Source organism: Piliocolobus tephrosceles, chromosome 8 (assembly GCF_002776525.5).
Source record: "Piliocolobus tephrosceles isolate RC106 chromosome 8, ASM277652v3, whole genome shotgun sequence".
Lineage (NCBI taxonomy): Eukaryota > Metazoa > Chordata > Mammalia > Primates > Cercopithecidae > Piliocolobus > Piliocolobus tephrosceles.
The window spans coordinates 97,527,688-97,550,806 of NC_045441.1; the positions used below are offsets into that span (position 1 = coordinate 97,527,688).

The following is a 23,119-nucleotide window of genomic DNA, read 5'->3' on the forward strand; positions in this document are numbered from 1 at the left end:
CTTTTGGGTGGCCCTATTCCAGGCACAGCATCTGAACTCTTAGTGCAACCTGCAGGGTGATGTTATTCTTATTTCTATTTTAGAGACAGCACTCAGTCCTTAGAGGTTAAGAAACTTGCCCAAGGTCACACAGCTGATAAAAAGAGAAAACCAAGGGAATGTAAAAGTAGCAGCAGAGAAATGTGTAAGATGGTGAGCAATGAGGGTGGCTTGGAGTAGGGTATAGCAATGAGATAGAAAAAGATGAGGTTTGACATATATTTTTTAGGTGGAAGTACTTGTGGTGGTATGTGTGAGGAGCAGGGAGGATGAGGGGGAAAGAATGATTCCAGGTGTCTCGATGAAGGCATGGGAGCCTTTGGTTCTGTGCTCAGACCTGAGCTGCCCAGTGAAAGAGGCACAGATGCAGTGTTCACAGCCTAAATGTTCTGTTTACTGACTCCATTATCTGGAAGTTCTGTCACCTCTTGGTACTTAATTACCTCGGGAATAATAGAGCCTCTCCTAACAAGTGTTGTAATGAAAAAGAAATAGGCTAATATATGTAAAAGTTCTACATACATGTTTGCTAATTGTTTTAAAAGAGAGAGTGCTTTCAGAGGATCCAGAAACATTCCTGGCCTCACCTCTCTCTTTCATTTCTCAAGCTCCTGAATCAATGATTAGCTCTCAGGCCAGCTCCCCTGGAAAGCGCATCAAAGGGAGAGTGAACAGAATGGTTTATCTCTCCCAAGGAGGCTGCCTCATTAGGGTCACAGCCCCTCTGCCACCGGAAAGCCTGGATCTGGGCCAGGGCCACAAAGGCTAACAAACTCCCTTCATGTTGGCAGAGAGCAAAGAGTTGGGGTCCATCTGGGCCCCTCTCCCCAACCCTCTAGGGGCAGGATCCCACCCACAGAACCCCCAGGCGCACAGCTGCATATCCTCAGGGGAAAGCTCCCCTCCCCTGCCACCTTACTGATAGTCTTCACTTCCCCAAGACAGAACTTTTCCACTCCTGTGCAATGCCTGAGTGGTACATTGTATTCTGTGAGAATAGCGCCCCCACCCCCAGAGTTGCACAACAAGACCTCCATGAATGAAAGCCAATGGCTGGCTGCTTCCTCTAGCCCTGCAGAGCCCAGGCACATCTGAAAGGAGTGAGAAGTGTTTTGAGGGCTCTCCCTGTCTCTTCCTGCACCTCTTTCTTGTGATCCCAGGTAGGCACCTGCTCTGAATCTTGCTCTTCCTCAGTTGCAGTCCCAGGCAGAAGGAGATCAGAGTCGAATGAGTGGTCCTTCTGCCATCCTGCCCCGACCTCCACCTTGCCACTCTCATTAGACTGGGCATTCCTGGTATGTGGTGCTCAATGTTTGTTGAATGAATGAATAAGTAAGACTCTGCTAAAATCTCTGCCAATAATAACCACAGAGATAGTTACATTATTTTAATGGAAGTTTCTTTAAAACCAAGACGATGACAAGAACCAAAGGATTGACAACTCTACCGATGGCATGCCTAGAAGAGACCCTAGAGAAAGGAACCTTTCCAGTCCTTTTCAGATGATGCCAAGCAGGCAACCGCCTCCCCCAGATGCTTGCGCCAGCCGCCTGTGGAAGGTTCGGGTAGCCTGGACTGCAGCTCTTCTAGGCAGCTTTCCAGTTGTATTCCCTGGCATAATTGTTAGGTATCTGGAGCCTATAACTTCAACACCTAGGTCTTAAGAAACATGTGGCCAGGCACAGTGGCTCATGCCTGTAATCCCAACCCTTTGGGAGGCCAAGATAGGAGGATCACTTAAGGCCAAGAGTTTGAGACCAGCCTGGAGAACATAGTGAGACTCCATCTCTATAAAAAATTAGAGGCCACGAATAGTGGCTTACACATGTAATCCCAGCCCTTTGGGAGGCCGAGGCGGGCAGATCACCTGAGGTCAAGAGTTCGAGACCAGCCTGACCAACATGGAGAAACCCCATCTCTACTAAAAATATAAAAGTAGCTGGGTATGGTGGCGCATGCCTGTCATCCCAGCTACTCGGAAGGCTGAGGCAGGGAATCATTTGAACCCAGGAGGTGGAGGTTGCAGTGGGCCGAGACCATGCCACTGCACTCCAGCCTAAGTGACAGAGTGAGAGTCCATCTAAAAAAAAAGAAAAAATTAGAAAATTAGCTGGTGGCTTGCACCTGTAGTCCCAGCTATTTAGAAGGCTAAGGCAGCAGGATCGTTTGAGTTGAAATAATGCAGCAAGCTATGACTGTCCTAGTGCACTGCAGCCTGGGCAACAGAGTGATACACTGTCTCTAAAAAAGAAAGACAAAAAAGCAACATGGCCTGGGTTATCTGGGCAACACATTCCACACATCTTGGAGGACCCTTACCTCCTGATAATCAAAACGGGCAATTCCGTGTTTCATATTTCTGAGTGCCTGTCAATAGCACACCATTTCACAGCAGAGCAGGGACTGGAGTGACGCATAGGAGGCATTCAATGTGGGTGCAAAATTTTTTTTTTTTTTGGAGATGGAGTCTCGCTCTGTCGCCCAGGCTAGAGTGCAGTGGTGCCATCTTGGCTCACTGCAACCTCTGCCTCCCAGGTTCAAGCCGATGCTCCTGCCTCAGCCTCCCGAGTAGCTGGGATTACAGGTGCGTGCCACCACAGCCAGCTGATATTTGTATTTTTAGCAGAGACAGGTTTCACCGTATTGGCTAGGCTGGTCCTGAACTCCTGACCTCAGGTGATCCACCCACCTCGGCCTCCCAAAGTGCTGAGATTACAGGTGTGAGCCACCATGCTGGGCCCATGGGTGCAAAATTTAAGGGGCCGCCAAAAAACTCAGTAAACAAGATACATACTTTAGTGCAGTTCTTTTAAAATTTTTGATATTTTGTTCATCATGGATAATTTTGTATTAATTTTATTTTTTAAATGATTGCCTTTTTTGTTTATCATGGTTACTGAGTTTTTGGCACCCACTGGACTTTGTACGCTGATCCAGTACCTCCTTCATCTCAGTCTAGTCTCAGTTTCTAAAGAGCAGAGTGCACTCATCTCAGCTCCGATCTCTAACCAGTGCTGGCTTGTGAGAACTGGCTTGAAGAAGATTGATAGGTTGATGATTGGGCTGGAGCATAGAGTAGCTGGAGATCCCGTCTACCTCTTTCAGAAAGCCACGAAAACAGATAGGCAGGGGGCCAAGTCTATTGTTCCAAAGTTTCCACAGGCCTTGAACGGCCCTTGGGCTTTGCGGTCTGGTGATCAGAGCCGTAAAGGTTTCTAAACAATCAGAGGCCTTTGATATGGTTGCCAACACCCACATTTTCCATTCTGGGAACAATGCCATCAAGGGCCACAGCCTCAGTCCCCCACCTAAGTGAGGAAGTGTCAGCTGGTTGCTGGTGGGAGCAGGTCCTGTGAGGGCAAGGGTCAGAAGGACAGAGGAGTCCTCTTAACCTGGCTGCTCGCCTTTTCCCTCTGGTCGCCTCACCCTTTTGCGTGTTCAAAACCTGTGCTCATCTTATCTCGCCCATTCCTCTTGGCTAAAGCCAGCACACATCCTGTTCCTCTCAATGGGAGAGCTATCCTGGCAATTGCATTTAAAGGTTTTCTTGCATTGGTTCAGAATTTGCCCTGGCTCTGCCCTTATTTCCTGATCCCAGTGTAGTTTCTTTATTCAGGTGTACAAAAGAGTGAGCTATTTTGTTATGGAGGCAGAGAGAAACTACCTCAGGTTCCCCTAACAATGCCTTTGGAACTCTCTTCTGAATAACTGGGGCATCAAATTCATCAACAAAATCCCTTTGGGAGATACACCATCTGGGGACCCCCTTGAAGGTAGGTATCTGGGCTAATTTGACTGCTATTTTGCAGGAATGCAGGTGGGCAAAAGATAGTTTCCACTAGGGCAGAATGTTTTTTCCACTTTCTGTTCTTTGTTATTTTGCTCGCTTCCGGTGTGAAACCACTGAATTTCAGAATTAGATGAAACTTATAGTAAAGGCCTGCCACAAGGTCTTTGTCAACCCCATATCCTGGTGACCAAACTAGATTTCATGATGTCAATCATTTCAAAAACACAGGCTCTTCCAACAGTGTCAGCAAGCAGAAATCCTGTTCACAAACACTGTTCTAAATCGGTCTCTCTTTTTTTTTGAGACAGAGTCTTACTCTGTCACCCAGGCTGGAGTGCAGTGGCACAATCTTGGCTCACTGTAACCTCCACCTCCCAGGTTCAAGCGATTCTCCTGCCTCAGCCTCCCAAGTAGCTGGGATTACAGGTGCCTGCCACCACACCCGACTAATTTTGGCAGAGACGGTGTTTCACCATGTTGCCCAGGCTGGTCTCAAACTCCTGACCTCAGGTGATCTGCCCACCTCGGCCTCCCGAAGTGTTGGGATTGCAGGTATGAGCCACTGCACCTGGCCAAATCAGTCTCTTAATATTGAGTCTGAATCTCTTGAGATTTTAGCCCCTTAATGCTGACCTAATGGAGATGTGCTTCTTTTTTTTTTTCTGTGAAAGTATTCAGTTCAACTCCCACAACTCCCCAGGAATGACTAGTGGGTTTCTTTTCCCCTCCCCTCCTGTGGCCTTGTGAAGAAGCCAGGAAGTACTGCGAGCGAGCGGCAGGGCCTGGGGGAGCCCCTGTGGCCGACAGGAGGAGATCAGCCTTCATGGCACTCTCAGAAACGGAAGTGTGGGCGTGTGTTATGTTGCTGCAGCAACCAAAGGCAACCAAGCAGCAAACCTCAGATGACTGAGCCCAGCCCATTCAACGAGGGGGAGTTTCAGGTGGCGTGTGTTCCCCAGGGACTGGGCCTAGCTCAGTCGGGAAAAGTCAGCATCCAAAAGTCCTCAATGACGCAGAGGAAGCCAGGAGAAAACAGTCAATGGCTAGTCATCACTGATTTGTGGTCACAGGCGTTAGAACAGGAAAGATCTGCACAGATCAGCCCGTCTGACCCCTCGCTTTCCTGATAAAGGAACTAAAGTCCGGAAACCACTTGCTCAGAGTCCTACTGCCAGTGGCTGTCAAAGCTAGAACCACCACCCTCATTGCCTTCTGTATACATAGCTTTAACAGTTTGCAAACACTCTTATATGCTTTAATTTCATCTGATCCTGGACTGAGAGCAAATATTTGTATTTCAACCAAAAGGCCAAATGTTCAGTTTCCTTAGCTGAGAGGGTAATAAGAGTACTTTTCTAATGGAATTCTTTTTTCTAATTTTCTGCATTTTTAGTAGAGACAGGGTCTCACTATGTTCCCCAGGATGGTGTCGAATTCCTGGCCTCAAGAGATCCTCCAAACTACACCTCTCAAAGTGCTAGGAATACAGGCATGAGCCATTGCTCCCTGTCCTCTAATGGAATTTTTGTTAGGATTAAATGAGTTAATAGTTTGGAGATCCAAGAGAACATAATAGAGGAAACCTCTCTTCCCTTCCCAAGTTCTCAGTAATTAAGAGCTGGGCAAGGAGAAATAAAAACAAATGGGATTGGCCGGGAGCAGTGGCTCACTCCTGTAATCCCAGCACTTTGGGAGGCCAAGGCAGGCAGATCACTTGAGGTCAGGAATTCAAGAGCAGCCTGGACAACATGGAGAAACCCTGTCTCTACTGAAAATACAAAAATTAGCTGGGTGTGGTGGTGCACACCTGTAGTCCCAGCTACTTGGAAGGCTGAGGCAGTAGAATTGCTTAAACCCAGGAAGCAGAGCTTGCAGTGAACTGAGATCACCCCACTGCACTCCAGCCTGGGTGACAGAGCAAGACTCCATCACAAAAAAAAAAAAAAAAGCAAATGGGATCAAAATATCAACTTTATCACTGATACATTTTATATAGGAGTCCGTAGCTTACATTTGTGGGTGAGTGAATGCCAGAATTAGGCAGGGTATCCATGCAGGCTCAGGCATGCCTCCCAGTTGGAAACTGTCCCTGTAAACAGTGGAGCCTGGGAGAGCAGAGCCTAAAGCATGCTCTGGAGGAGGATGGCTGCCAAGAGGACAGAGATGGGCTGAGCTATGCATCTCCAGTTCCTCCCCAGGCTCACCATTGAGAAGTTGCTCCTCTTTCTGTACCACCCTCTTTGCCACCACCATCACCCTCCTGGGCAGGAGTGAGTCAAAGAGCAGGGAGACAGGTCGGAAATCTCATGCCAGAGAAGCTTCTTCCACATGGAAGGAAACATAAGGGATGAGGAAGAACCTTTTTCCCTTCTAATAAATACATGTAAAGCACTTAGTACCTGGCACAATAGTAAATGCTCAATAGAAGTTAGTGATTACGGGCTGGACACAGTGGTTCATGCCTGCAATGCCAGCACTTTGGGAGGCCAATATGGGAGGATCACCTGAGGTCAGAAGTTTGAGACCAGCATGACCAACATGGCAAAATCCCATCTCTACTAAAAATACAAAAATTAGCTAGGCATGGTGGTGGGCACTGTAATCCCAGTTTCTCTGGAGGCTGAGGCAGGAGAATCACTTGAACCTGGGGGGTGGAGGTTGCAGTGAGCTGAGATTGTTGCCCAGATTGAGAACCTGGGCAACAGAGACTCCGTCTCAAAAAAAAAAAAAAAGAAAGAAAAAAGAAGTTAGTGATTACTATTAATACTTGAGCTATAGCTTATTCATCATGCCAGAGACTTCTGTACCTCCATTGATGTGACTTCTCTAATCGTGTCTGCTCTTATTAGATGTGTGACCTCAGGAATTTTACTGACCCTCTCTAAGCCTCAGTGTTCTCCTCTATACAATGGCTATCATGATGGTACTTATAATTGGGAAGACTACATGATTTAGTGTAAAGGGCTTAGCCTGGATGCCTTAGTGGAACCTAGTTAATATTTAATAAATGGTGACTATTGTTTATTATAAAAGAACTTGGGAGTCCAGCACAAAATAAATGCAAAATTTGCAATCATGAAACATGATTTATTCAGAAGAGGCATGTCGACTGGGCACGGAGGCTTACACTTGTAATCCCAGCACTTTGGGAGACCAAGGTGAGTGGATTGCTTGAGGCCAGGAGTTTGAAGCCAGCCTGGCAAACATGATGAAACCCTGTCTCTACCAAAAATACAAAAATTAGCTGGGTGTGGTGGTGTGTACCTGTAATTCCAGCTACTCTGGAGGGTGAGGCATGAGAATCGCTTAAACCCAGGAGGCAGAGCTTGCAGTAAGCCGAGATCATGCCACTGCACTCCAGCCTGGGCGACAGAGCAAGACCCTGTCTCAGGAAAAAAAAAAAAAAAAAAAAGGTTATCAGAATTAGAGCAATTGCTTCCTTTGGAGGCACAATCTAGATACCTAGGTTTTATGCCCAATTTTGGCCCTGAGAATGAAGCACCAGGAGTATTGCAAAATCATCTGGGCCTTTCCCATCACTTTCCATAAAATGAGGAGAAACTCACAGTCTAGTGTTCACCTTGGGAAGATGGTGGTATTTTGGTATTTTTGAGGCTGTAAGGTCTTTGGGAAAGAATATCTAAGTGCTCTTTCATGTGTTGAACAAAAATGGCGGCCTCAGCCAATCACAGACACTAAGAGCCACTGTCTGAGCTCCAGGAGGATGGATACTGGTTTTGTCTCACCCACTGCTTCGTCTTCAGCAGCTGGCACAACATGTGGTACATAGTACACATTTATAAAATATTTGTTGAATACGTAAGTGAATGGAGCAGGTGCCTCAACTCACAGCAATGGTAAGATGCTGCCTAAGGAGATGTAGTCTCACTTCTTTTGTAGATCTAGGTAGGGCAAATCTATGGAATACGAAACTAGAGGTATTTGTGTAATCGTTGACTGGCCTTCTTGGTGGAGGTTGGAGGTGGACCACAGGTTGTTGAATAGTAACCCACAGAAATGTCGATTGTTGCTTTTTTTTTTGAGACGGAGTCTCACTCTGTCCCCCGGGCTGGAGTGCAGTGGCCGGATCTCAGCTCACTGCAAGCTCCACCTCCCGGGTTTACGCCATTCTCCTGCCTCAGCCTCCCGAGTAGCTGGGACTACAGGCGCCCGCCACCTCGCCAAGCTAGTTTTTTTTTTTGTATTTTTTGGTAGAGACGGGGTTTCACCGTGTTAGCCAGGATGGTCTCGATCTCCTGACCTCGTGATCCACCCGTCTTGGCCTCCCAAAGTGCTGGGATTACAGGCTTGAGCCACCGCGCCTGGCCGCTTTTTTTTTCTTCAAAAGCCCCTCGATGCCTGTTATTTTGAATATGGGAGCTCGAGTTATTCATACTCTATTTCTCCTGCAAAGTGAGATAAGAAAAAATGAAAAATGTAATACCTTAACAATCAGGATAAGTTATAGAAATAGCCCACTTTGAGACAAGGGTAGATGTAGACCCTGGCAGATTAATCAGATTTCATCCTAAAGTCTCAGACATGCAAGAACACTACATGCACACTTTATGTAATAGCAAAAGATTAGAAAAAATGCAAATGTCCACTTATAGAGGACATAGAGGACATCTACACAAGAAATATTGTGCAGCTTAAAAAGGAATGAGTAGTTCCGTGTATTAATATGACCTATGGTGTATATTAAGTGAAAAAACCAAAGTGCAGAACGACGTATAGAGTATGCTATCTAAGAAGGAGAAATACAACTACATATATGTATATACCTTTTTAAAAACCTGGAGGCCAGGCATGGTAGCTCACGCCTGTAATCCCAGCACTTTGGGAGGCTGAGGTGGGCGGATCACCTGATGTCAGGAGTTCAAGACCAGACTGGCCAACATGGCAAGACCCCATCTCTACTAAAAATACAAAAATTAGCCAGGCTTGGTGTTGGGCACCTGTAATCCCAGCTACTTGGGAGGCTGAGGCACGAGAATCTCTCGAACCTGGGAGGTGGAGGTTGCAGTGAGCTGAGATTGTGGTAGGTGACAGAGTGAGACTCTGTCTCAAAAAATAAATAAATATATATTTTAAAAGTGGTTATAAGTCAAACCCCAGTAAAAATAGTTATCTAGGAGATGAGGGAAGAGAGTAGAAGGGAGAAAAATGGAAGCTAGACTTGTCTTCCCTGAATGTCCCTCATTTTGTAGGTTTAACATTGGAATCATGGATATGTTTGTTTGTTTGTTTTTTGAGAGTCTTGCTCTGTCGCCCAGGCTGGAGTGCAATGGTGCAATCTCAGCTCACTGCAACCTCTGCCTCCCTGGTTCAACCAATTCTCCTGCCTCAGACTCCCGAGTAGCTGGGACTATAGGCGCGTGCCACCACGCCCGGCTAATTTTTTGTATTTTTAGTAGAGACGGGGTTTCACCATATTAGGCAGGATGGTCTCAATTTCCTGACCTCATGATCCACCCGCCTCGGCCTCCCAAAGTGCTGGGATTACAGGCAAGAGCCACTGTGCCTGGCTGGATATGTTTTACATAATTATAAAACAAAATTTAATAAAGATGGACCGGGCACAGTGGCTCACGCCTATAATCTCAATACTTCGGGAGGCCGAGGCGGGTGGATCGCTTGAGCCCGGGAGCTCAAGACCAGCCTGGGCAAGATGGTGAAACCCCATCTCTACAAAAAAATAAAAAATTTAACTGGGTGTAGTGGCAGGCGCCTGTACTCCCAGCTACTTGGGAAGCTGAAGTGAGGCTAGGAGGCAGAGGTTGCAGAGGTGGCTCCATTGCACTCCAGCCTGGGCAACAATTTATTTATTACAAATAAATTGTAATAAAGATAGGGGCAAAAAATAAATTCCTAAAAACTGAATGCAATTGAAACAAATAAATGTAATTGTGTATTGAATTAGTGATTTTATTTTACAGAGAGGAATTATTTTAAGTGACTTTAAAATACAGTAAGCTGACTATCTCTACTGTAATATAGCCTAAAGATGAATAGAAACAGTATATTAGTTTGCTGGGGCTGCCATAAGAAGCACCACATACTTGGTGACTCAAACAACAGAAATTGGCTTCTGTACGGTTCCAGAGGTTAGGTGTCCAAGGTCAAGCTGTGGGCAGTGTTGGTTTCTTCTGATACCCATCTCCTCAGTATGTAGATGACTGCCTTCTCCCTGTGTCTTCACATGGTCTTCCCTCTGTGCATGTCTGTGTCCTCATCTCTTCTTATAAAGACACTAGTCAGCTCACACCTGGAATCCCAGCACTTTGGGAGGGCGAGGTGGGTGGATCACAAGTTCAAGAGATTGAGATCATCCTGCCCAACATGGTGAAACCCTGTCTCTACTAAAAATACAAAAATTAGCCAGGCATGATGGTGCGTATCTGTAGTCGCAGATACTCAGGAGGCTGAGGCAGGAGAATCGCTTGAACCCAGGAGGTGGAGGTTGCAATGAGCAACAGAGCAAGACTCCATCTCAAAAAAAAAAAAAAGACAGGCCGGGCGTGGTGGCTCAAGCCTGTAATCCCAGCACTTTGGGAGGCCGAGACGGGCGGATCACGAGGTCAGGAGATCGAGATCATCCTGGCTAACATGGTGAAACCCCGTCACTACTGAAAAATACAAAAAACTAGCCGGGCGTGGTGGCGGGCACCTGTAGTCCCAGCTACTCGGGAGGCTGAGGCAGGAGAATGGCGTGAACCCGGGAGGCGGAGCTTGCAGTGAGCTGAGATTGCGCCACTGCACTCCAGCCTGGGTGACAGAGCGAGACTCCGTCTCAAAAAAAAAAAAAAAAAAGACAGTAGTCATGTTGAATTAGAGCCTACCATAGAGAACTCATTTAACCTTCATTACGTCTTTGAAGATCCTATCTCCAAATACAGTCACATTCTGAGATACTTCAACGTATTAATTTGGCGGGGGGCAGCAAGGGCAGGGAGGAGACACAGTTCAGCCTGTAACAAATGTCAAAGAAATCTAAAACTGCATTCTATGTTGTAGTTGTAATATTGACATTAGTGTGTGTACAGTTTGAGTTTTAGCCCCAACTAAGGTCCCAGACACCATAAAGTGTCCCGGATTCCCTTCCCAAATTCCTGACCCATAAAATTATGAGCAAAATTTAAAAGTTGCTTAAACTACTGAGTTTTTGGATAATTTGTTATGCAACAATGGTAAGCAGTGCAGCAACTCTTTTGCTCCCTCCCAAAAAAGGACCTTATTTGGGAACATGTTAAGGGAATCTGATACCACAGAAAAGTCAGAAGAAAATCAAAAAAATCTAAAATGTGGAAATCTCTACAGTACAAATGATCTGACTTTTATAACAACAACAAGGGTGCAAGATGGAAAAAGAAAGGGAATTTTTAGGTTAAAGAGATGAGAGCCATATCATACAAATGCAAATTCGGCGTATGGGCTTTATTTGGATCCTGATTCAGAAAACAAAAACAAAAATACTCTTCATGAGACAGTTGGGAAAATTTGAATACTGACTGAATGTCTGTTCATATTTATGGTTTATTATTTTAGGTTTGAGAATGTTATTGTGGTTACTTTTTTTGTTTTGTTTTGTTTTTTAAGAGTCCCTATCTCTTTAAGAGTGCTTAGTGTAGGCCAGATGCAGTGGCTCACGCCTGTAATCCCAGCACTTTGGGAGGCCGAGGCAGGCAGATGATGAGATCAGGAGTTCGAGACCATCCTGGCCAACACAGTGAAACCCCGTCTCTACTAAAAATACAAAAATTATCTGGGTGTGGTGGCACATGCCTGTAACCCCAGCTACTTGGGAGGCTGAGGCAGGTGAATCACTTGAACCAGGAAGTCGGAGGTTGCAGTGAGCCAAGATCGCACCATAGCACTCCAGCTTGGGTGACAGAGCAAGACTCTGTCTCAAAAAAAAGAGTGCTTAATGTTAAATTCCCAGGCTACAGAAATGGATCAGTCATGGTGCTGCCTTCTTGAAGCACATGGTCAGTGGTGAAGAAAGCATGTACACAGATGAATCATAAGGAGAAAAAGATGTTAAGTGCCACAAAAAGAAATAGGGAGTCTGCCTAGGACAAAGTTTCAATGAAGAGTTTATTTTTGCAAAATCCATTCCTACCCAACAATGACTTAGACACTCTCCTCAGTATCTACACCTGAGCTTCCCAGAGGCGCGCATGATATAGTTTGAACTTGTGTACAGAATATGACCTTAAGCTACTTGAAAAACTCCGTGTTGTGATGGCTGCTGCTTTCCCGGGCATTATAGAGTGGGGATGACTCTTTCTTTTTTCTCTCTTTTGAGACAGAGTTTCACTCTTGTTGCCCAGGCTGGAGTGCAATGGCACGATCTCGGCTCACTGCAACCTCCGCCTCCCAGGTTCAAACAATTCTCCTGCCTCAGCCTCCGGAGTAGCTGGGATTATAGGCATGCACCACCACGCATGGCTAATTTTGTATTTTTAGTAGAGATGGGGTTTCTCCATGTTGAGGCTGGTCTCAAACTCCTGACCTTAGGTGATCCTCCCGCCTTGGCCTCCCAAAGTGCTGGGATTACAGGCGTGAGCCACTGCCCCCGGCCAACTTTATATATCTACCTAATGGCTGGTTGTATTCATCAACTTGGGCTTTCATAACAAAATACCATAGACTGGGTGGCTTAAACAATAGACATTTATTTCTTACCGTTCTGGAGGCTGGGAAGTCCAAGATCAAAGAGCCCAGTGATTTGGTTCTGGGTATGGAGTCTCTTTCTGGCTTGTAGACACCACCTTCTTGCTGTATTCTCTCTTAGTGGAGAGAGAGCACTGGTCTCTCTTCCTCTTATAAGGGGACTAATTCCAATACCACGACTCCCCCACCATGACCTCATTAAAACCAAATTATCTCCCAAAGGCTCCATTTCCAAATACAGTCACATTGGGGTTAGGGATTCAACATATGGATTTTAGGTGGACACGATTCAGTCCATAACAATGGTCTACTTTAGCGTTACTGAAAGCAGTGATCCAGAGACCCCCAACTGCATCAGAATCACTTGGTGTGCTTTTTTTTTTTTTTTTTTTTTTTCTGAGACAGAGTTTCGCTCTTGTCACCCAGACTGGAGTGCAATGGCATAATCTCAGCTCACTGCGACCTCTGCCTCCCGGGTTCAAGCGATTCTTCTGCCTCAGCCTCCCAAGTAGCTGGGATTACAGGTGCCTGCCCTCACACCTGGCTAAGTTTTGTGTTTTTGGTAGAGATGGGGTTTCACCATGTTGGCCAGGCTGGTCTTGAACTCCTGACCTCAGGTGATCCACCCACCTTGGCCTCCCAAAGTGGTGGGATTACAGGCATGAGCCACCATGCCACCCCATCTGGTGTGTTTTTTAAAAAATATCAATACTAGAAAATGTGTCCCAGATTCAGTAGGTTTGAGCTGAGCCCTGGCATCTGACAGCTGACTTTTTAAATAGTTCCCTGGCCATTCTCTCTCTCTCTGTTTTTTGTTTTTTTGTTTGGCAGGATCTCACCCCATCACCCAGGTTGGAGTGCAGTGGCACAATCATGGCTCACTGCAGCCTTGACCTTTCGGGCTCAGGTGATCCTCCAACCTCGGCCACCCTAGTAGCTGGGACTACCACACCTGGCTAATTTTTGTATTTTTTGTAGAGACGAGGTCTCACTATGTTGCCCTGGTTGGTCTTGAATTCTGCCTGCGGCAGCCTCCCAAAGTGCTGGGATTGCAGGTGTGAGCCACTGAGCCCAGGAACTTTTTTTTTTTTTTCAATTTCAACATAACACTCCTGCTCTGTTGTCCAGACTGGAGTGCAGTGGCTATTCAGTGCACTACAGCCTCTAACTCCTGGGCTGGAGCCATCCTCCCACCTACTCCCAAGTAGTTGCGACTACAGGCACATGCCACTGTGCCCAGTCCCTTGTTATTCTCTTGAGCATCTCAAGATGAGAGTCATTGAGGAATTGCTGGCCAGGACATTGCAGCAGGGAGGGGAGGGACTTCAAATAATCAAACATTTCACAAGATCCTCTAATTTCCACTTTCCAATTTTGATTCTGGGTTTATCTTATATTTCTTTGGCTTTTGTGGTTCAAAGCCTCCGCACTCTGGGCCCCAGCATCCACCTTCTCTTTTGGGCAGATACTAATCCCTCTATTTATCATAATCTCCCATATCTGAATGTACTCACCATTTTGTAGTCATCTGAGCTAATCCAACTTGATACCTGCATTATTTTCTTTGGCTGGAATACTTCAGAAAGCAGCATGAAGTTTTTGAAGTTTCTTCTTTTTTTTTCTTTCCAGTATGAGAAAATTCTTCTTCAACAAAGGACTGAAATATTTCCTTTTCTGGTCAATATATTCAACCTCATTTAACACCTTTGCATCCACCCAATAAAAAGAAAATTTCTAGATGTTCAAAGAATTACACAAATGGTTTCTTAGAATATAAACTCCCTATAAAACTGTGACATTGCTTTAGTTCATGAAAATGTGTAACACTTTCATGGTATTAATTTCTAAAAAGTTTCTGGGCCTAAGAATAGATATCAAGGTGCTACAATAAAGTATTGATAAGCTGCAAGTTGGTTTTGAAATTTGTTGGAAATTTTCTTTTTGCCCCTTGTCTGTTCTCTGCCTGCCTATTCGCTGCTCTGTGTAGCTTCCTTGCTTCAACCCACCAGCCAGCAGTGGATGAGTGCCCTCTGACCCTGTATTCTAGGTGCCATGGGGAATAGCAGGAAAGAAAAATGTACAATCATGTCTTTCAGATTAAAATGCAGATGCAGGCCGGGCACAGTGGCTATCACACTTGCAATCCCAGCATTTTGGGGGGCCAAGGCAGGTGGATCACTTGAGGTCATGAGTTCAAGACCACCTTTGTCAATATGGTGAAACCCCGTCTCTACAAAAAAATACAAAAATTAGCCAGGCATGGTGGCAAGTGCCTGTAATCCTAGCCACTTGGGAGGCTGAGGCAGGAGAATCACTTGAACCCAGGATGGGGAGGTTGCAATGAGCTGAGATCCCTCCACTGTACTCCAGCCTGGGCAACAGAGTGAGACTCTGTCTCGGAAAAAAAAAAAAAAAAATTGAAACGCAGATGAGGAGATAAAGCTATCACAAGTGAGAGATTATAAAACAGTGTAAGGTGGTATGTACAGTGATTACCATGATCTAATTTTTTCCTCTATTAGAATCTATATTCATCTACTTGTTTATTTATTGTTATTTATTTTTTCTTTTGAGACAGAGTCTCACTCTGTCTCATCCAGGCTACAGTGCGATGGTGCAATCTCGGCTCATTGCAACCTCTGCCTCCTGGGTTCAAGCGATTCTCATGCCTCAGCCTCCCAAGTAGCTGGGATTACAGACACACACCACCAAAGCCAGCTAATTTTTGTATTTTTAGTAGAGATGGGGTTTCACCATGTTGGCCAGGCTGGTCTTGAACTCCTGATCTCAAGTGATCCACCCACCTTGGCCTCCCAAAATGCTGGGATTACAGGCATAAGCCACCACGTCAAGCCAATTTATATTTATATTTATATTTTTTTTTTAGAGACAAATTCTCACCTGTCACCCAGGCAGTGCAGTGGACGATCTTAGCTTACTGTATCCTGGAACTCCTGGGCTCAAGTAATCCTCCTGCCTCAGCCTCCCAGTGCACTAGGATTACAGGCATGTACCACTGCACCCAGCAGCGCTACTAGTTTAATTGACCAGATAAACCGAAGGATTTGTTTTCTTCATTCCTCTTTGACCAAGCATGCGGCTATCCCAGAAAGTAATATGGCATTTTCTTATGGGACTCTAATTGGAGTACTTTATTCAGAGAGGATATAACTTCCAAGCAGTGGCTTGGAACAAGCCACTCTCGGGGACATTCTCCACCCTTTTCCTCCCTTTTCTCTCTCACTTCAGTCATTGCTATTGCATAAACTCAGTCATTCTTTCTCCTCAAGCTCAAGTTTGCTTATCGGCAGTACCTTTTTCCAATGGGCTGGCCTGTAGTGAGCTTTGTCAGACATGCAGGTCCTCATATACTCACCAAAGGATCCTTCAGTTCTTATGTTACCTTTTTTTTTGTTTTGAGACAGGGTGTTACTCTGTTGCCCTGGCTGGAGTGCAGTGGTGCGATCATGGTTCACTGCAGCCTTGATTTCCTGGGCTCAGGTGATTCTCCCAACGCATTCTCCTGAGTAGCTGGGATTACAGGTGCACACCATCATGCCCAACTAATTATTTTTTCTTTAGGCATTTTTGTATTTTTGGTAGAAATGGGTTTTCACCACGTTTCCCTGTCACTCCAGGACTCAGGTGATCTCCCCACCTCAGCCTCCCAAAGTGCAGGGATTATAGGCATGAGCCACCGTGCCTGGCCATGTTACATTTCTTTTAAAGCAACATTTTATAATTCTCAAACTTTGAGAAAGCACAACCATAACCCAGCATCCAGAGAAAAGCAATTTGAAAGCTGGCTAATTAGTATTTTGTTTTAAATAGCTAGCTTGTCTTGCCATTTCAAGGCACTTAGTTTAATTTGTGGCACTTTCTTGCTTATAATTTACCAAGTACACCATATTGTAGGATAGCAAGATTTAGCCTCTTGGTCCTTGGTTCAGGCTCTGATGTTGTGATCCCCCTAAAGTGCATGTTTGATTTTACACATTCTACACCCTTCTCTTAATCAATCAAGATATGGAAACAAACAAAATGTCTATTTCATACTTATCATATCTCCCTTTGGAAGAAAATTGCAAGGTATAAGAGAATTCCTTAAGAAACATACCTTAAAAGATACAACTGGACTCCAGAAAATTTGCCACCTGGGTTGCTAGACTGAACTGTTCAACAGGCTCTCCATGTGATTCTAAATGCCTTGGCCGCCACACTCCTCTTAGGACCTCCTTTGATTGTAAGTCAAATTTACATGCAACCAGTATTTCTTTGTTACTGCTTAGCTGCTTTTCTGCTTATTCCATTAAGATGAGCAATGTGACCAGCTATCCTTGGGAAGTGAGTGCTTGGTTTGGTTATCTTGCTATCATGACAAAATCTAAATTTATTTCACCTTTATAAAAATCAGTCAGAACTATGTATTTTGGGGGAGGTCTTGCTATGTTGCTCAGGCTGGTCTTGAACTTCTGACCTCACGTGATCCTCCCACCTTGGCATCCCAAAGTGTTGAGATTACAGGTGTACCCAGAGCCATGCATTGTATGATTCCACTTATATAAAATATCCAAAATAGGTAAATCCACAGAGACAGAAAGCAGATTAGTGGTTGGCTAGGGCCTGGGGAGTTTGGGCGGAAATAGGAACGACAGCTTTTGGGGATGAGGTTTCTTTTGGGGGTGATTAAAATGTTCTGAAGTTGTTTGTGCTGATGGTTGCACAATTTTGTGAAACCAAATAGTAAAAACCATTGAATTGTGCATTTTAAATGGATGAATTGTATGGAATGTGAATTATATCTCAATAAAGCTGTTATTTAAAAGAAAAAAGTCAGGAATTACTCAGGCGACATTGAGGATGTGTACATGGCTTCTTTCCACGGAAGGAGACAAACCACTTTGTATTACTGAAGAGAAAGACTCTGGTCTCCCAGCCTTGTACTCTTACTATATACACAGTTTCTATTTTGGTCCTTTTTATAGCCTTCTTGTTATAGTTAGTGAGCAACAGTTAAGTCAAAAACCACAGTGAGGCCTTGGTTACAGCTTACCCTTGTTTTCAATCAACAAAAAATATGACTAATGTCACCATGGCTCAACTCAACCACACATGTGGATTCAGGAGGCTTTGGACGTGTGCTAGGGGCTGCTGGGGCTGGCCAGCTGGAAGGACAGCGGTTAGTGGAACTTAGACTCCAGGAAGAAGATGTTGGTGAAGCCTGGGAAAACGTCTTCTGCAAGCTGTGGGTGGAAAGTCATGGTAGAAGTAACCCTGAAGGAAAAGAGAGTTCTCTGGCTTGGCCCAAAGATACAGGCTGGAAATTAGTAAGAAGAGCAGATTTTGAGGCCAGCATTCCTCTAGCTAACTTTCAGCCCAGCACCCCTCTTCCATCCTACCATTTCATACATGACCCCAAGGGAAGCCATATCAGGTTCCTAGAGTTGGGAGAAGAGAGACTCGGGGGAACCTGTAATGAAGTGACTGTGGCAGAGGCAGGGTGAGGCTGAAGAGCACCAGAACACAAGACATTTCTCCCCTGTCACTTAGTAACAAGGGCCCTGTGATGGTTAATTTTATCTGTCAACTTGAGGGAGGCTGAGGCACAAGAATTGCTTGAGCCTGGGAGGTGGAGGTTGCAGTGAGCCAAGATTGTGCCACCGTACTCCAGCCTGGGCAACAAAGTGAGACTCCATCTCAAAAAAATAAAATAAAAATAAAAATAAAATAAAATAATATAAATAAAATAAAATAAAATAGGCCAGACATGGTGGCTCATGCCTATAATCCCAGTACTTTGGGAGGCCGAGGTAGGGGGATCGCTTGAGGTCGGGAATTTGAGACCAGCCTAGGCAACATGATGAAACCCCGTCTCTACTAAAAATACAAGTTAGCCAGGCATGGTGGCACATGCCTGTAATCCCAGCTACTCAGGAGGCTGAGGCAGGAGAATCGCTTGAACCCAGGAGGCGGGGGTTGCAGTGAGCCGAGATCACGCCACTGTACTCCAGCCTGGGTGACAGAGTGCGACTTTGGCAAAAAAATTTTTTTAAATAAAATTTTATTTGTTAACTTGGCTGGGCCACAATGCCCAGATACTTGGTCAAACATTATTCTGGCCCCATCCAATTGATTGAAGGCCTGAATAGAACAAAAGGCTGACACGCACCCACTCCCCAACCCACACCCGAAGAGGAACTTCTGCAGCAGGCTGCCTTTGGACTTTGTCTGCAACATCAGTTCTTCAGGGTTCACTGGCAGACTGCCTTTGGACTTGAGCTGCAGTGCTTTCCTAAGGCCTCCCTGGTAAGATTTCGAACTTGCCAAGCCTTCACAATCACATCAGCCAATTCCTTAAGATAAATATTTTTATGTGTGTATACACACACATCCTTTTGGTTCTGTTTCTCTGGGAGCCCTGCTAATATAAGCAGTATTTCTCTTTCTCCAGGATTAGCCATTGGAACAGATTGTAAGTGCAGCTCTGACCTCACCAAAAGGAGACAGTAATACAGGGACAGGCGCTTTCTGGGTAGGAGCTGAGGCTTTAATGCAGTGACTTAGTAAAGACAGCCAATCAGACAGTCCTGTGAGAAACTCTCACACCTTCAACTAGATAAGGGGTACTGGGAACTCACACTTCTAGGTATGCTCATGGCCGGTGTAGCTTTGGAGAAATATGGGTTTGCTACAATTCCAGAGCACACATGAAAAAATGCTCATCATCACTGGTCATCAGAGAAATGCAAATCAAAACCACAATGAGATACCATCTCACGCCAGTTAGGATGGAGATCATTAAAAAGTCAGGAAACAACAGGTGCTGAAGAGGATGTGCAGAAATAGGAACGCTTTTACACTGTTGATGGGAGTGTAAATTAGTTCAACCATTGTGAAAGACCATGTGGCGATTCCTCAAGGATCTAGAACCAAAAATACCATTTGACCCAGCAATCCCATTACTGGGTATATACCCAAAGGATTATAAATCATTCTACTATAAAGACACATGCGGCTAGGCGTTGTGGCTCACACCTGTAATCCCAGCACTTTGGGAGGCTGAGGCAGGCAGATCACGAGGTCAAGAGTTTGAGACCAGCCTGACCAACATAGTGAAACCCGGTCTCTACTAAAAATACGAAAAATTAGCTGGGCGTGGTGGCAGGCGCCTGTAGTCCCAGCTACTGGGGAGGCTGAGGCAGGAGAATGGCATGAACCCAGGAGGCGGAGCTTGCAGTGAGCCTAGATCACGCCACTGCACTCCAGCCTGGGCGACAGAGCGAGACTCCATCTCAAAAAATAAATAAAAATAAATAAATAAATAAAATAATGAAAATTAAAAAATGCTTCTTCCAGCCAGGCGCGGTGGCTCTTGCCTGTAATTCCAACACTTTGGGAGGCCGAGGCAGGCGGATCACCTGAGGTCAGGAGTTCGAGACCAACCTGGCCAACATGCCAAAACCCCATTTCTACTAAAAATACAAAAATTAGCAGGGCATGGTGGCAGGTGCCTATAATCCCAGCTACTCAAGAGACTGAGGCAGGAGAATCGCTTGAACCCAGAACGCAGAGGTTGCTGTGAGCTGAGATCATACCACTACACTCCAGCCTGGGTGACAGAACAAGACTCTGTCTCACACACAGAGACTAAACCTCCTTCTTTCAGGGAGGTTTAAAGGCTGGTTCTCCAGGCCCAGAAGGGATCATCTCAAATTTCTGCTCTGTGTGGACAGAACTAGTCAAATAGATTTTGGGTAGGGACAGCAGACATTGCCACATTCAGCTTCTTGAAGCTCCTTCAGACAGTGGAAGCTGGTCCTTGAAGCTCCCCTAACAAATAACTTAGCAATTGTTGAGAGTCCTCATGGACATGGGATAATGCTTGCCAGTCAACAGGGGCTCACATTCTGAAATAAGTAACGCCAACATGGTCATGCTTACTGAAAACTGTAAACTACTTTGAAATATACAGAGACATGTATTCTGAAACAAGAGTTAGCCTGATAAAAGAGGAAAAGAAAAAGGGGTCTGCTTAGTTCTTAAGAGACAAGGATGGGAGTTCCCTGTAAGCAGAGTTACACAAGAAATGGTATGGAGGCAGAAAAGAGGAAGCAGGGAGCAAGGCAAGGCCAAAGTCAACTGAAACAGGAAAACTAGCCAGAAAGCACATTGCTTGCTCTTTGAAAACATTTCCTTCAAGTTCTACCTTGCCCCAAAGCCTAACCCAGGCCAGGGTGGTGAGCACTTTCACCTGAGCCTCTGACACATGGACTGCATGTACTGCTCCTTGGCATATGGCCTGATTTTCTGAAATCATAAGCATTTCTGTGCAACCATCCTGTCACTCCAGTTAAATTTCAAGGCAGTTTTTTTTTTTTTTTATTTGAATAGTATATCCTTAGTGTAAGAAATAGGAACCTTTTTTTTTTTTTGAGACGGAGTCTTGCTCTGTCACCCAGGCTGGAGTGCAATGGTGCAATCTTGGCTCACTGCAACCTCTGCCTTCTGGGTTCAAGCCATTCTCCTGCCTCAGCCTCCCGAGTAGCTGGGATTACAGGTGCCTGCTACCACAAACAGCTAATTTTTTTTGTATTTTTGGTAGAGACGGGGTTTTGTCATGTTGGCCAGTCTGGTCTCGAACTCCTGACCTCAGGTGATCCACCCACCTCGGCCTCCCAAAGTACTGGGATTACAGGTGTGAGCCACTGCGCCCAGCCTCAGACTGGGTTTTTTAAGCACAGAAGGAATTAATACAGGGAAGTTGGTGCTCATGAAATAGTTGGAAGGACTGAAGGAACAAGCATATAGGCTGGAGCCTTCTGGAATGTCTACCTGAATGCCACAGAACAGAACCTCATTTCCCTCCCTCCAGGAGCTACAACCTCAGCTCAGATTAGTGGGCTAGAGGGTCAGGAGGCTGTCACTGGAGCTATTGAGCTCATGAACACACTGAAGTTGCTGCACTCCAGAAATGTAGAAGTTGGAATGAAGAGCCACCACTGCTGCCACCAACATGAAGCTTGACCAAGCAAGCCAAGAAAAGATGGCCAACAGCCTCTGCCTTCCTTCTGCCTTCTGCAACGCAATTGGTGAGCTGCACATCCACAACTTCAAGGGAGTCTGGGAAATGCAGTTAAGCTTTCTAGCCTCTCTAACATTTCAACTGTTACAGACAGGAAGAGACTGGAATAAATGCTGAGTGCCAATTTCCAACACAAGTAGTAATTATAATGGAGTGAGTGTTATCTTGCATTGGTTCAGGGGTAATCTTGTGTTGGCTCTGTTCATCCCCACCAAGATCAAGGGTAGGGCTTATTCTCCCTTCCTTAACCATCAGGTCACTAGGGGTGCAGGGCCTTACCTACCTTCTCAAGAGTTAATGAGCATTCCAGGATGTTGTAAGGAAGGACTGTTCATATGGAAGAGAGAGGACACAAACCCAACATTTTGCTCTGACTGTTAGCCAATAGACAATGTCCTGGCTGTTGCTTGCTGTCAGGCATAAGTCCTCACTAGACACCTACCAGAAGGCAACTAACACAATGGTCTGGCATAGGCAAAGGGGCTTACTCAAAAGTAGGCTGGCACTCAGTTCCAGCCCTCTCCTCCGGTCCCCACCACCTCTCTGTCTTATCACTTCCCGTATATCTCCCCTCATGCCTCAGCCTAGAGAATATTTTTCTAACCTAGGTAAGCAGCTTTGCTGTTATTCCTGATGTTTTCTCCTAAATCTTTTACCAATTTTTTCTCTCCAGTTCACTAAGGATCTAGACCAGTGGTTTTCAAACTGCAGCCTACATCTGAGTCACCTGGAGGGCTTGTTAAAACACAGAACGTGGAGCCCAACCCCCAGAGGTGCTGATTCAGTAGGTCTGGGGTAGGGCCCAAGAATTTGCCTTTCTAAAAAGTATCCAGGTGATGCTGATGTGGTCTGGAGACCACACTTTGAGAACCATTGGCCCAGGCTTTTGAAACTGAAAAACTGTGCTTTCTGCTTGTAAGACCCATCTCTTAGATAGGAGCATAGAAAGGTTTGTCTCTTCAAATGGGGAGATGGAATAGAAGGAAAAAAATCTAGAAGAAAAAATCAAAATCAATGTATTCTAGCATTCAGGAGTGATAATATAACCCCTTTCTTATGCCTTTAATATCTGGAAGAGAGAAGCTTGAGTATTTGAAAAATCTTGCTCCTGGATGGTGCAAAATAATGTCTCATTTTCCCCTTGAGTCTTTTGTCTTTGCCAAATCTATCTTAGAGAACAAAAAGGAGCAAGTCCTTTCTCTCTGCTTTTCCTCTGTCTCCTCTTCTCTTTCCTCATGATGCTTCGGTCTCTTCTCTTACCCCTTGGCTCACCCCTCTGTCTTGATTTTTCTCACTCTGTGTTCCTAGCTGTCAGTCACTTGGAGCTATCCGGTGTTCTCCCAAGTAGAATGGCTTAAGCTACTACTTTCAGACTGTGCTGAGTGATATACATACAATGCCTCATTGACAATCCTGCAGGATGGTATTTTGCTTCTCATTTCACAGATGAGGAAACAGATGCTCAGAGAGATCACACTGCTAGGAATTGGTGAATCCAGAATTTGAGTCCAGTTTGTTTAGCTCCCAGTCCC

General features: G+C 45.3%; 1 long non-coding RNA gene across 1 annotated transcript; it reads left to right on the top strand.

Annotated features, from left to right (window-relative positions):
* The first annotated feature begins 880 nt into the window (after nt 1-880).
* On the top strand, nt 881-21,718 carry LOC111526700. Its single transcript, XR_002726468.1, has 2 exons — nt 881-1,199; nt 21,378-21,718. It is a non-coding gene; the product is annotated as an uncharacterized LOC111526700 (long non-coding RNA).
* Nucleotides 21,719-23,119: the final 1,401 nt, after the last annotated feature.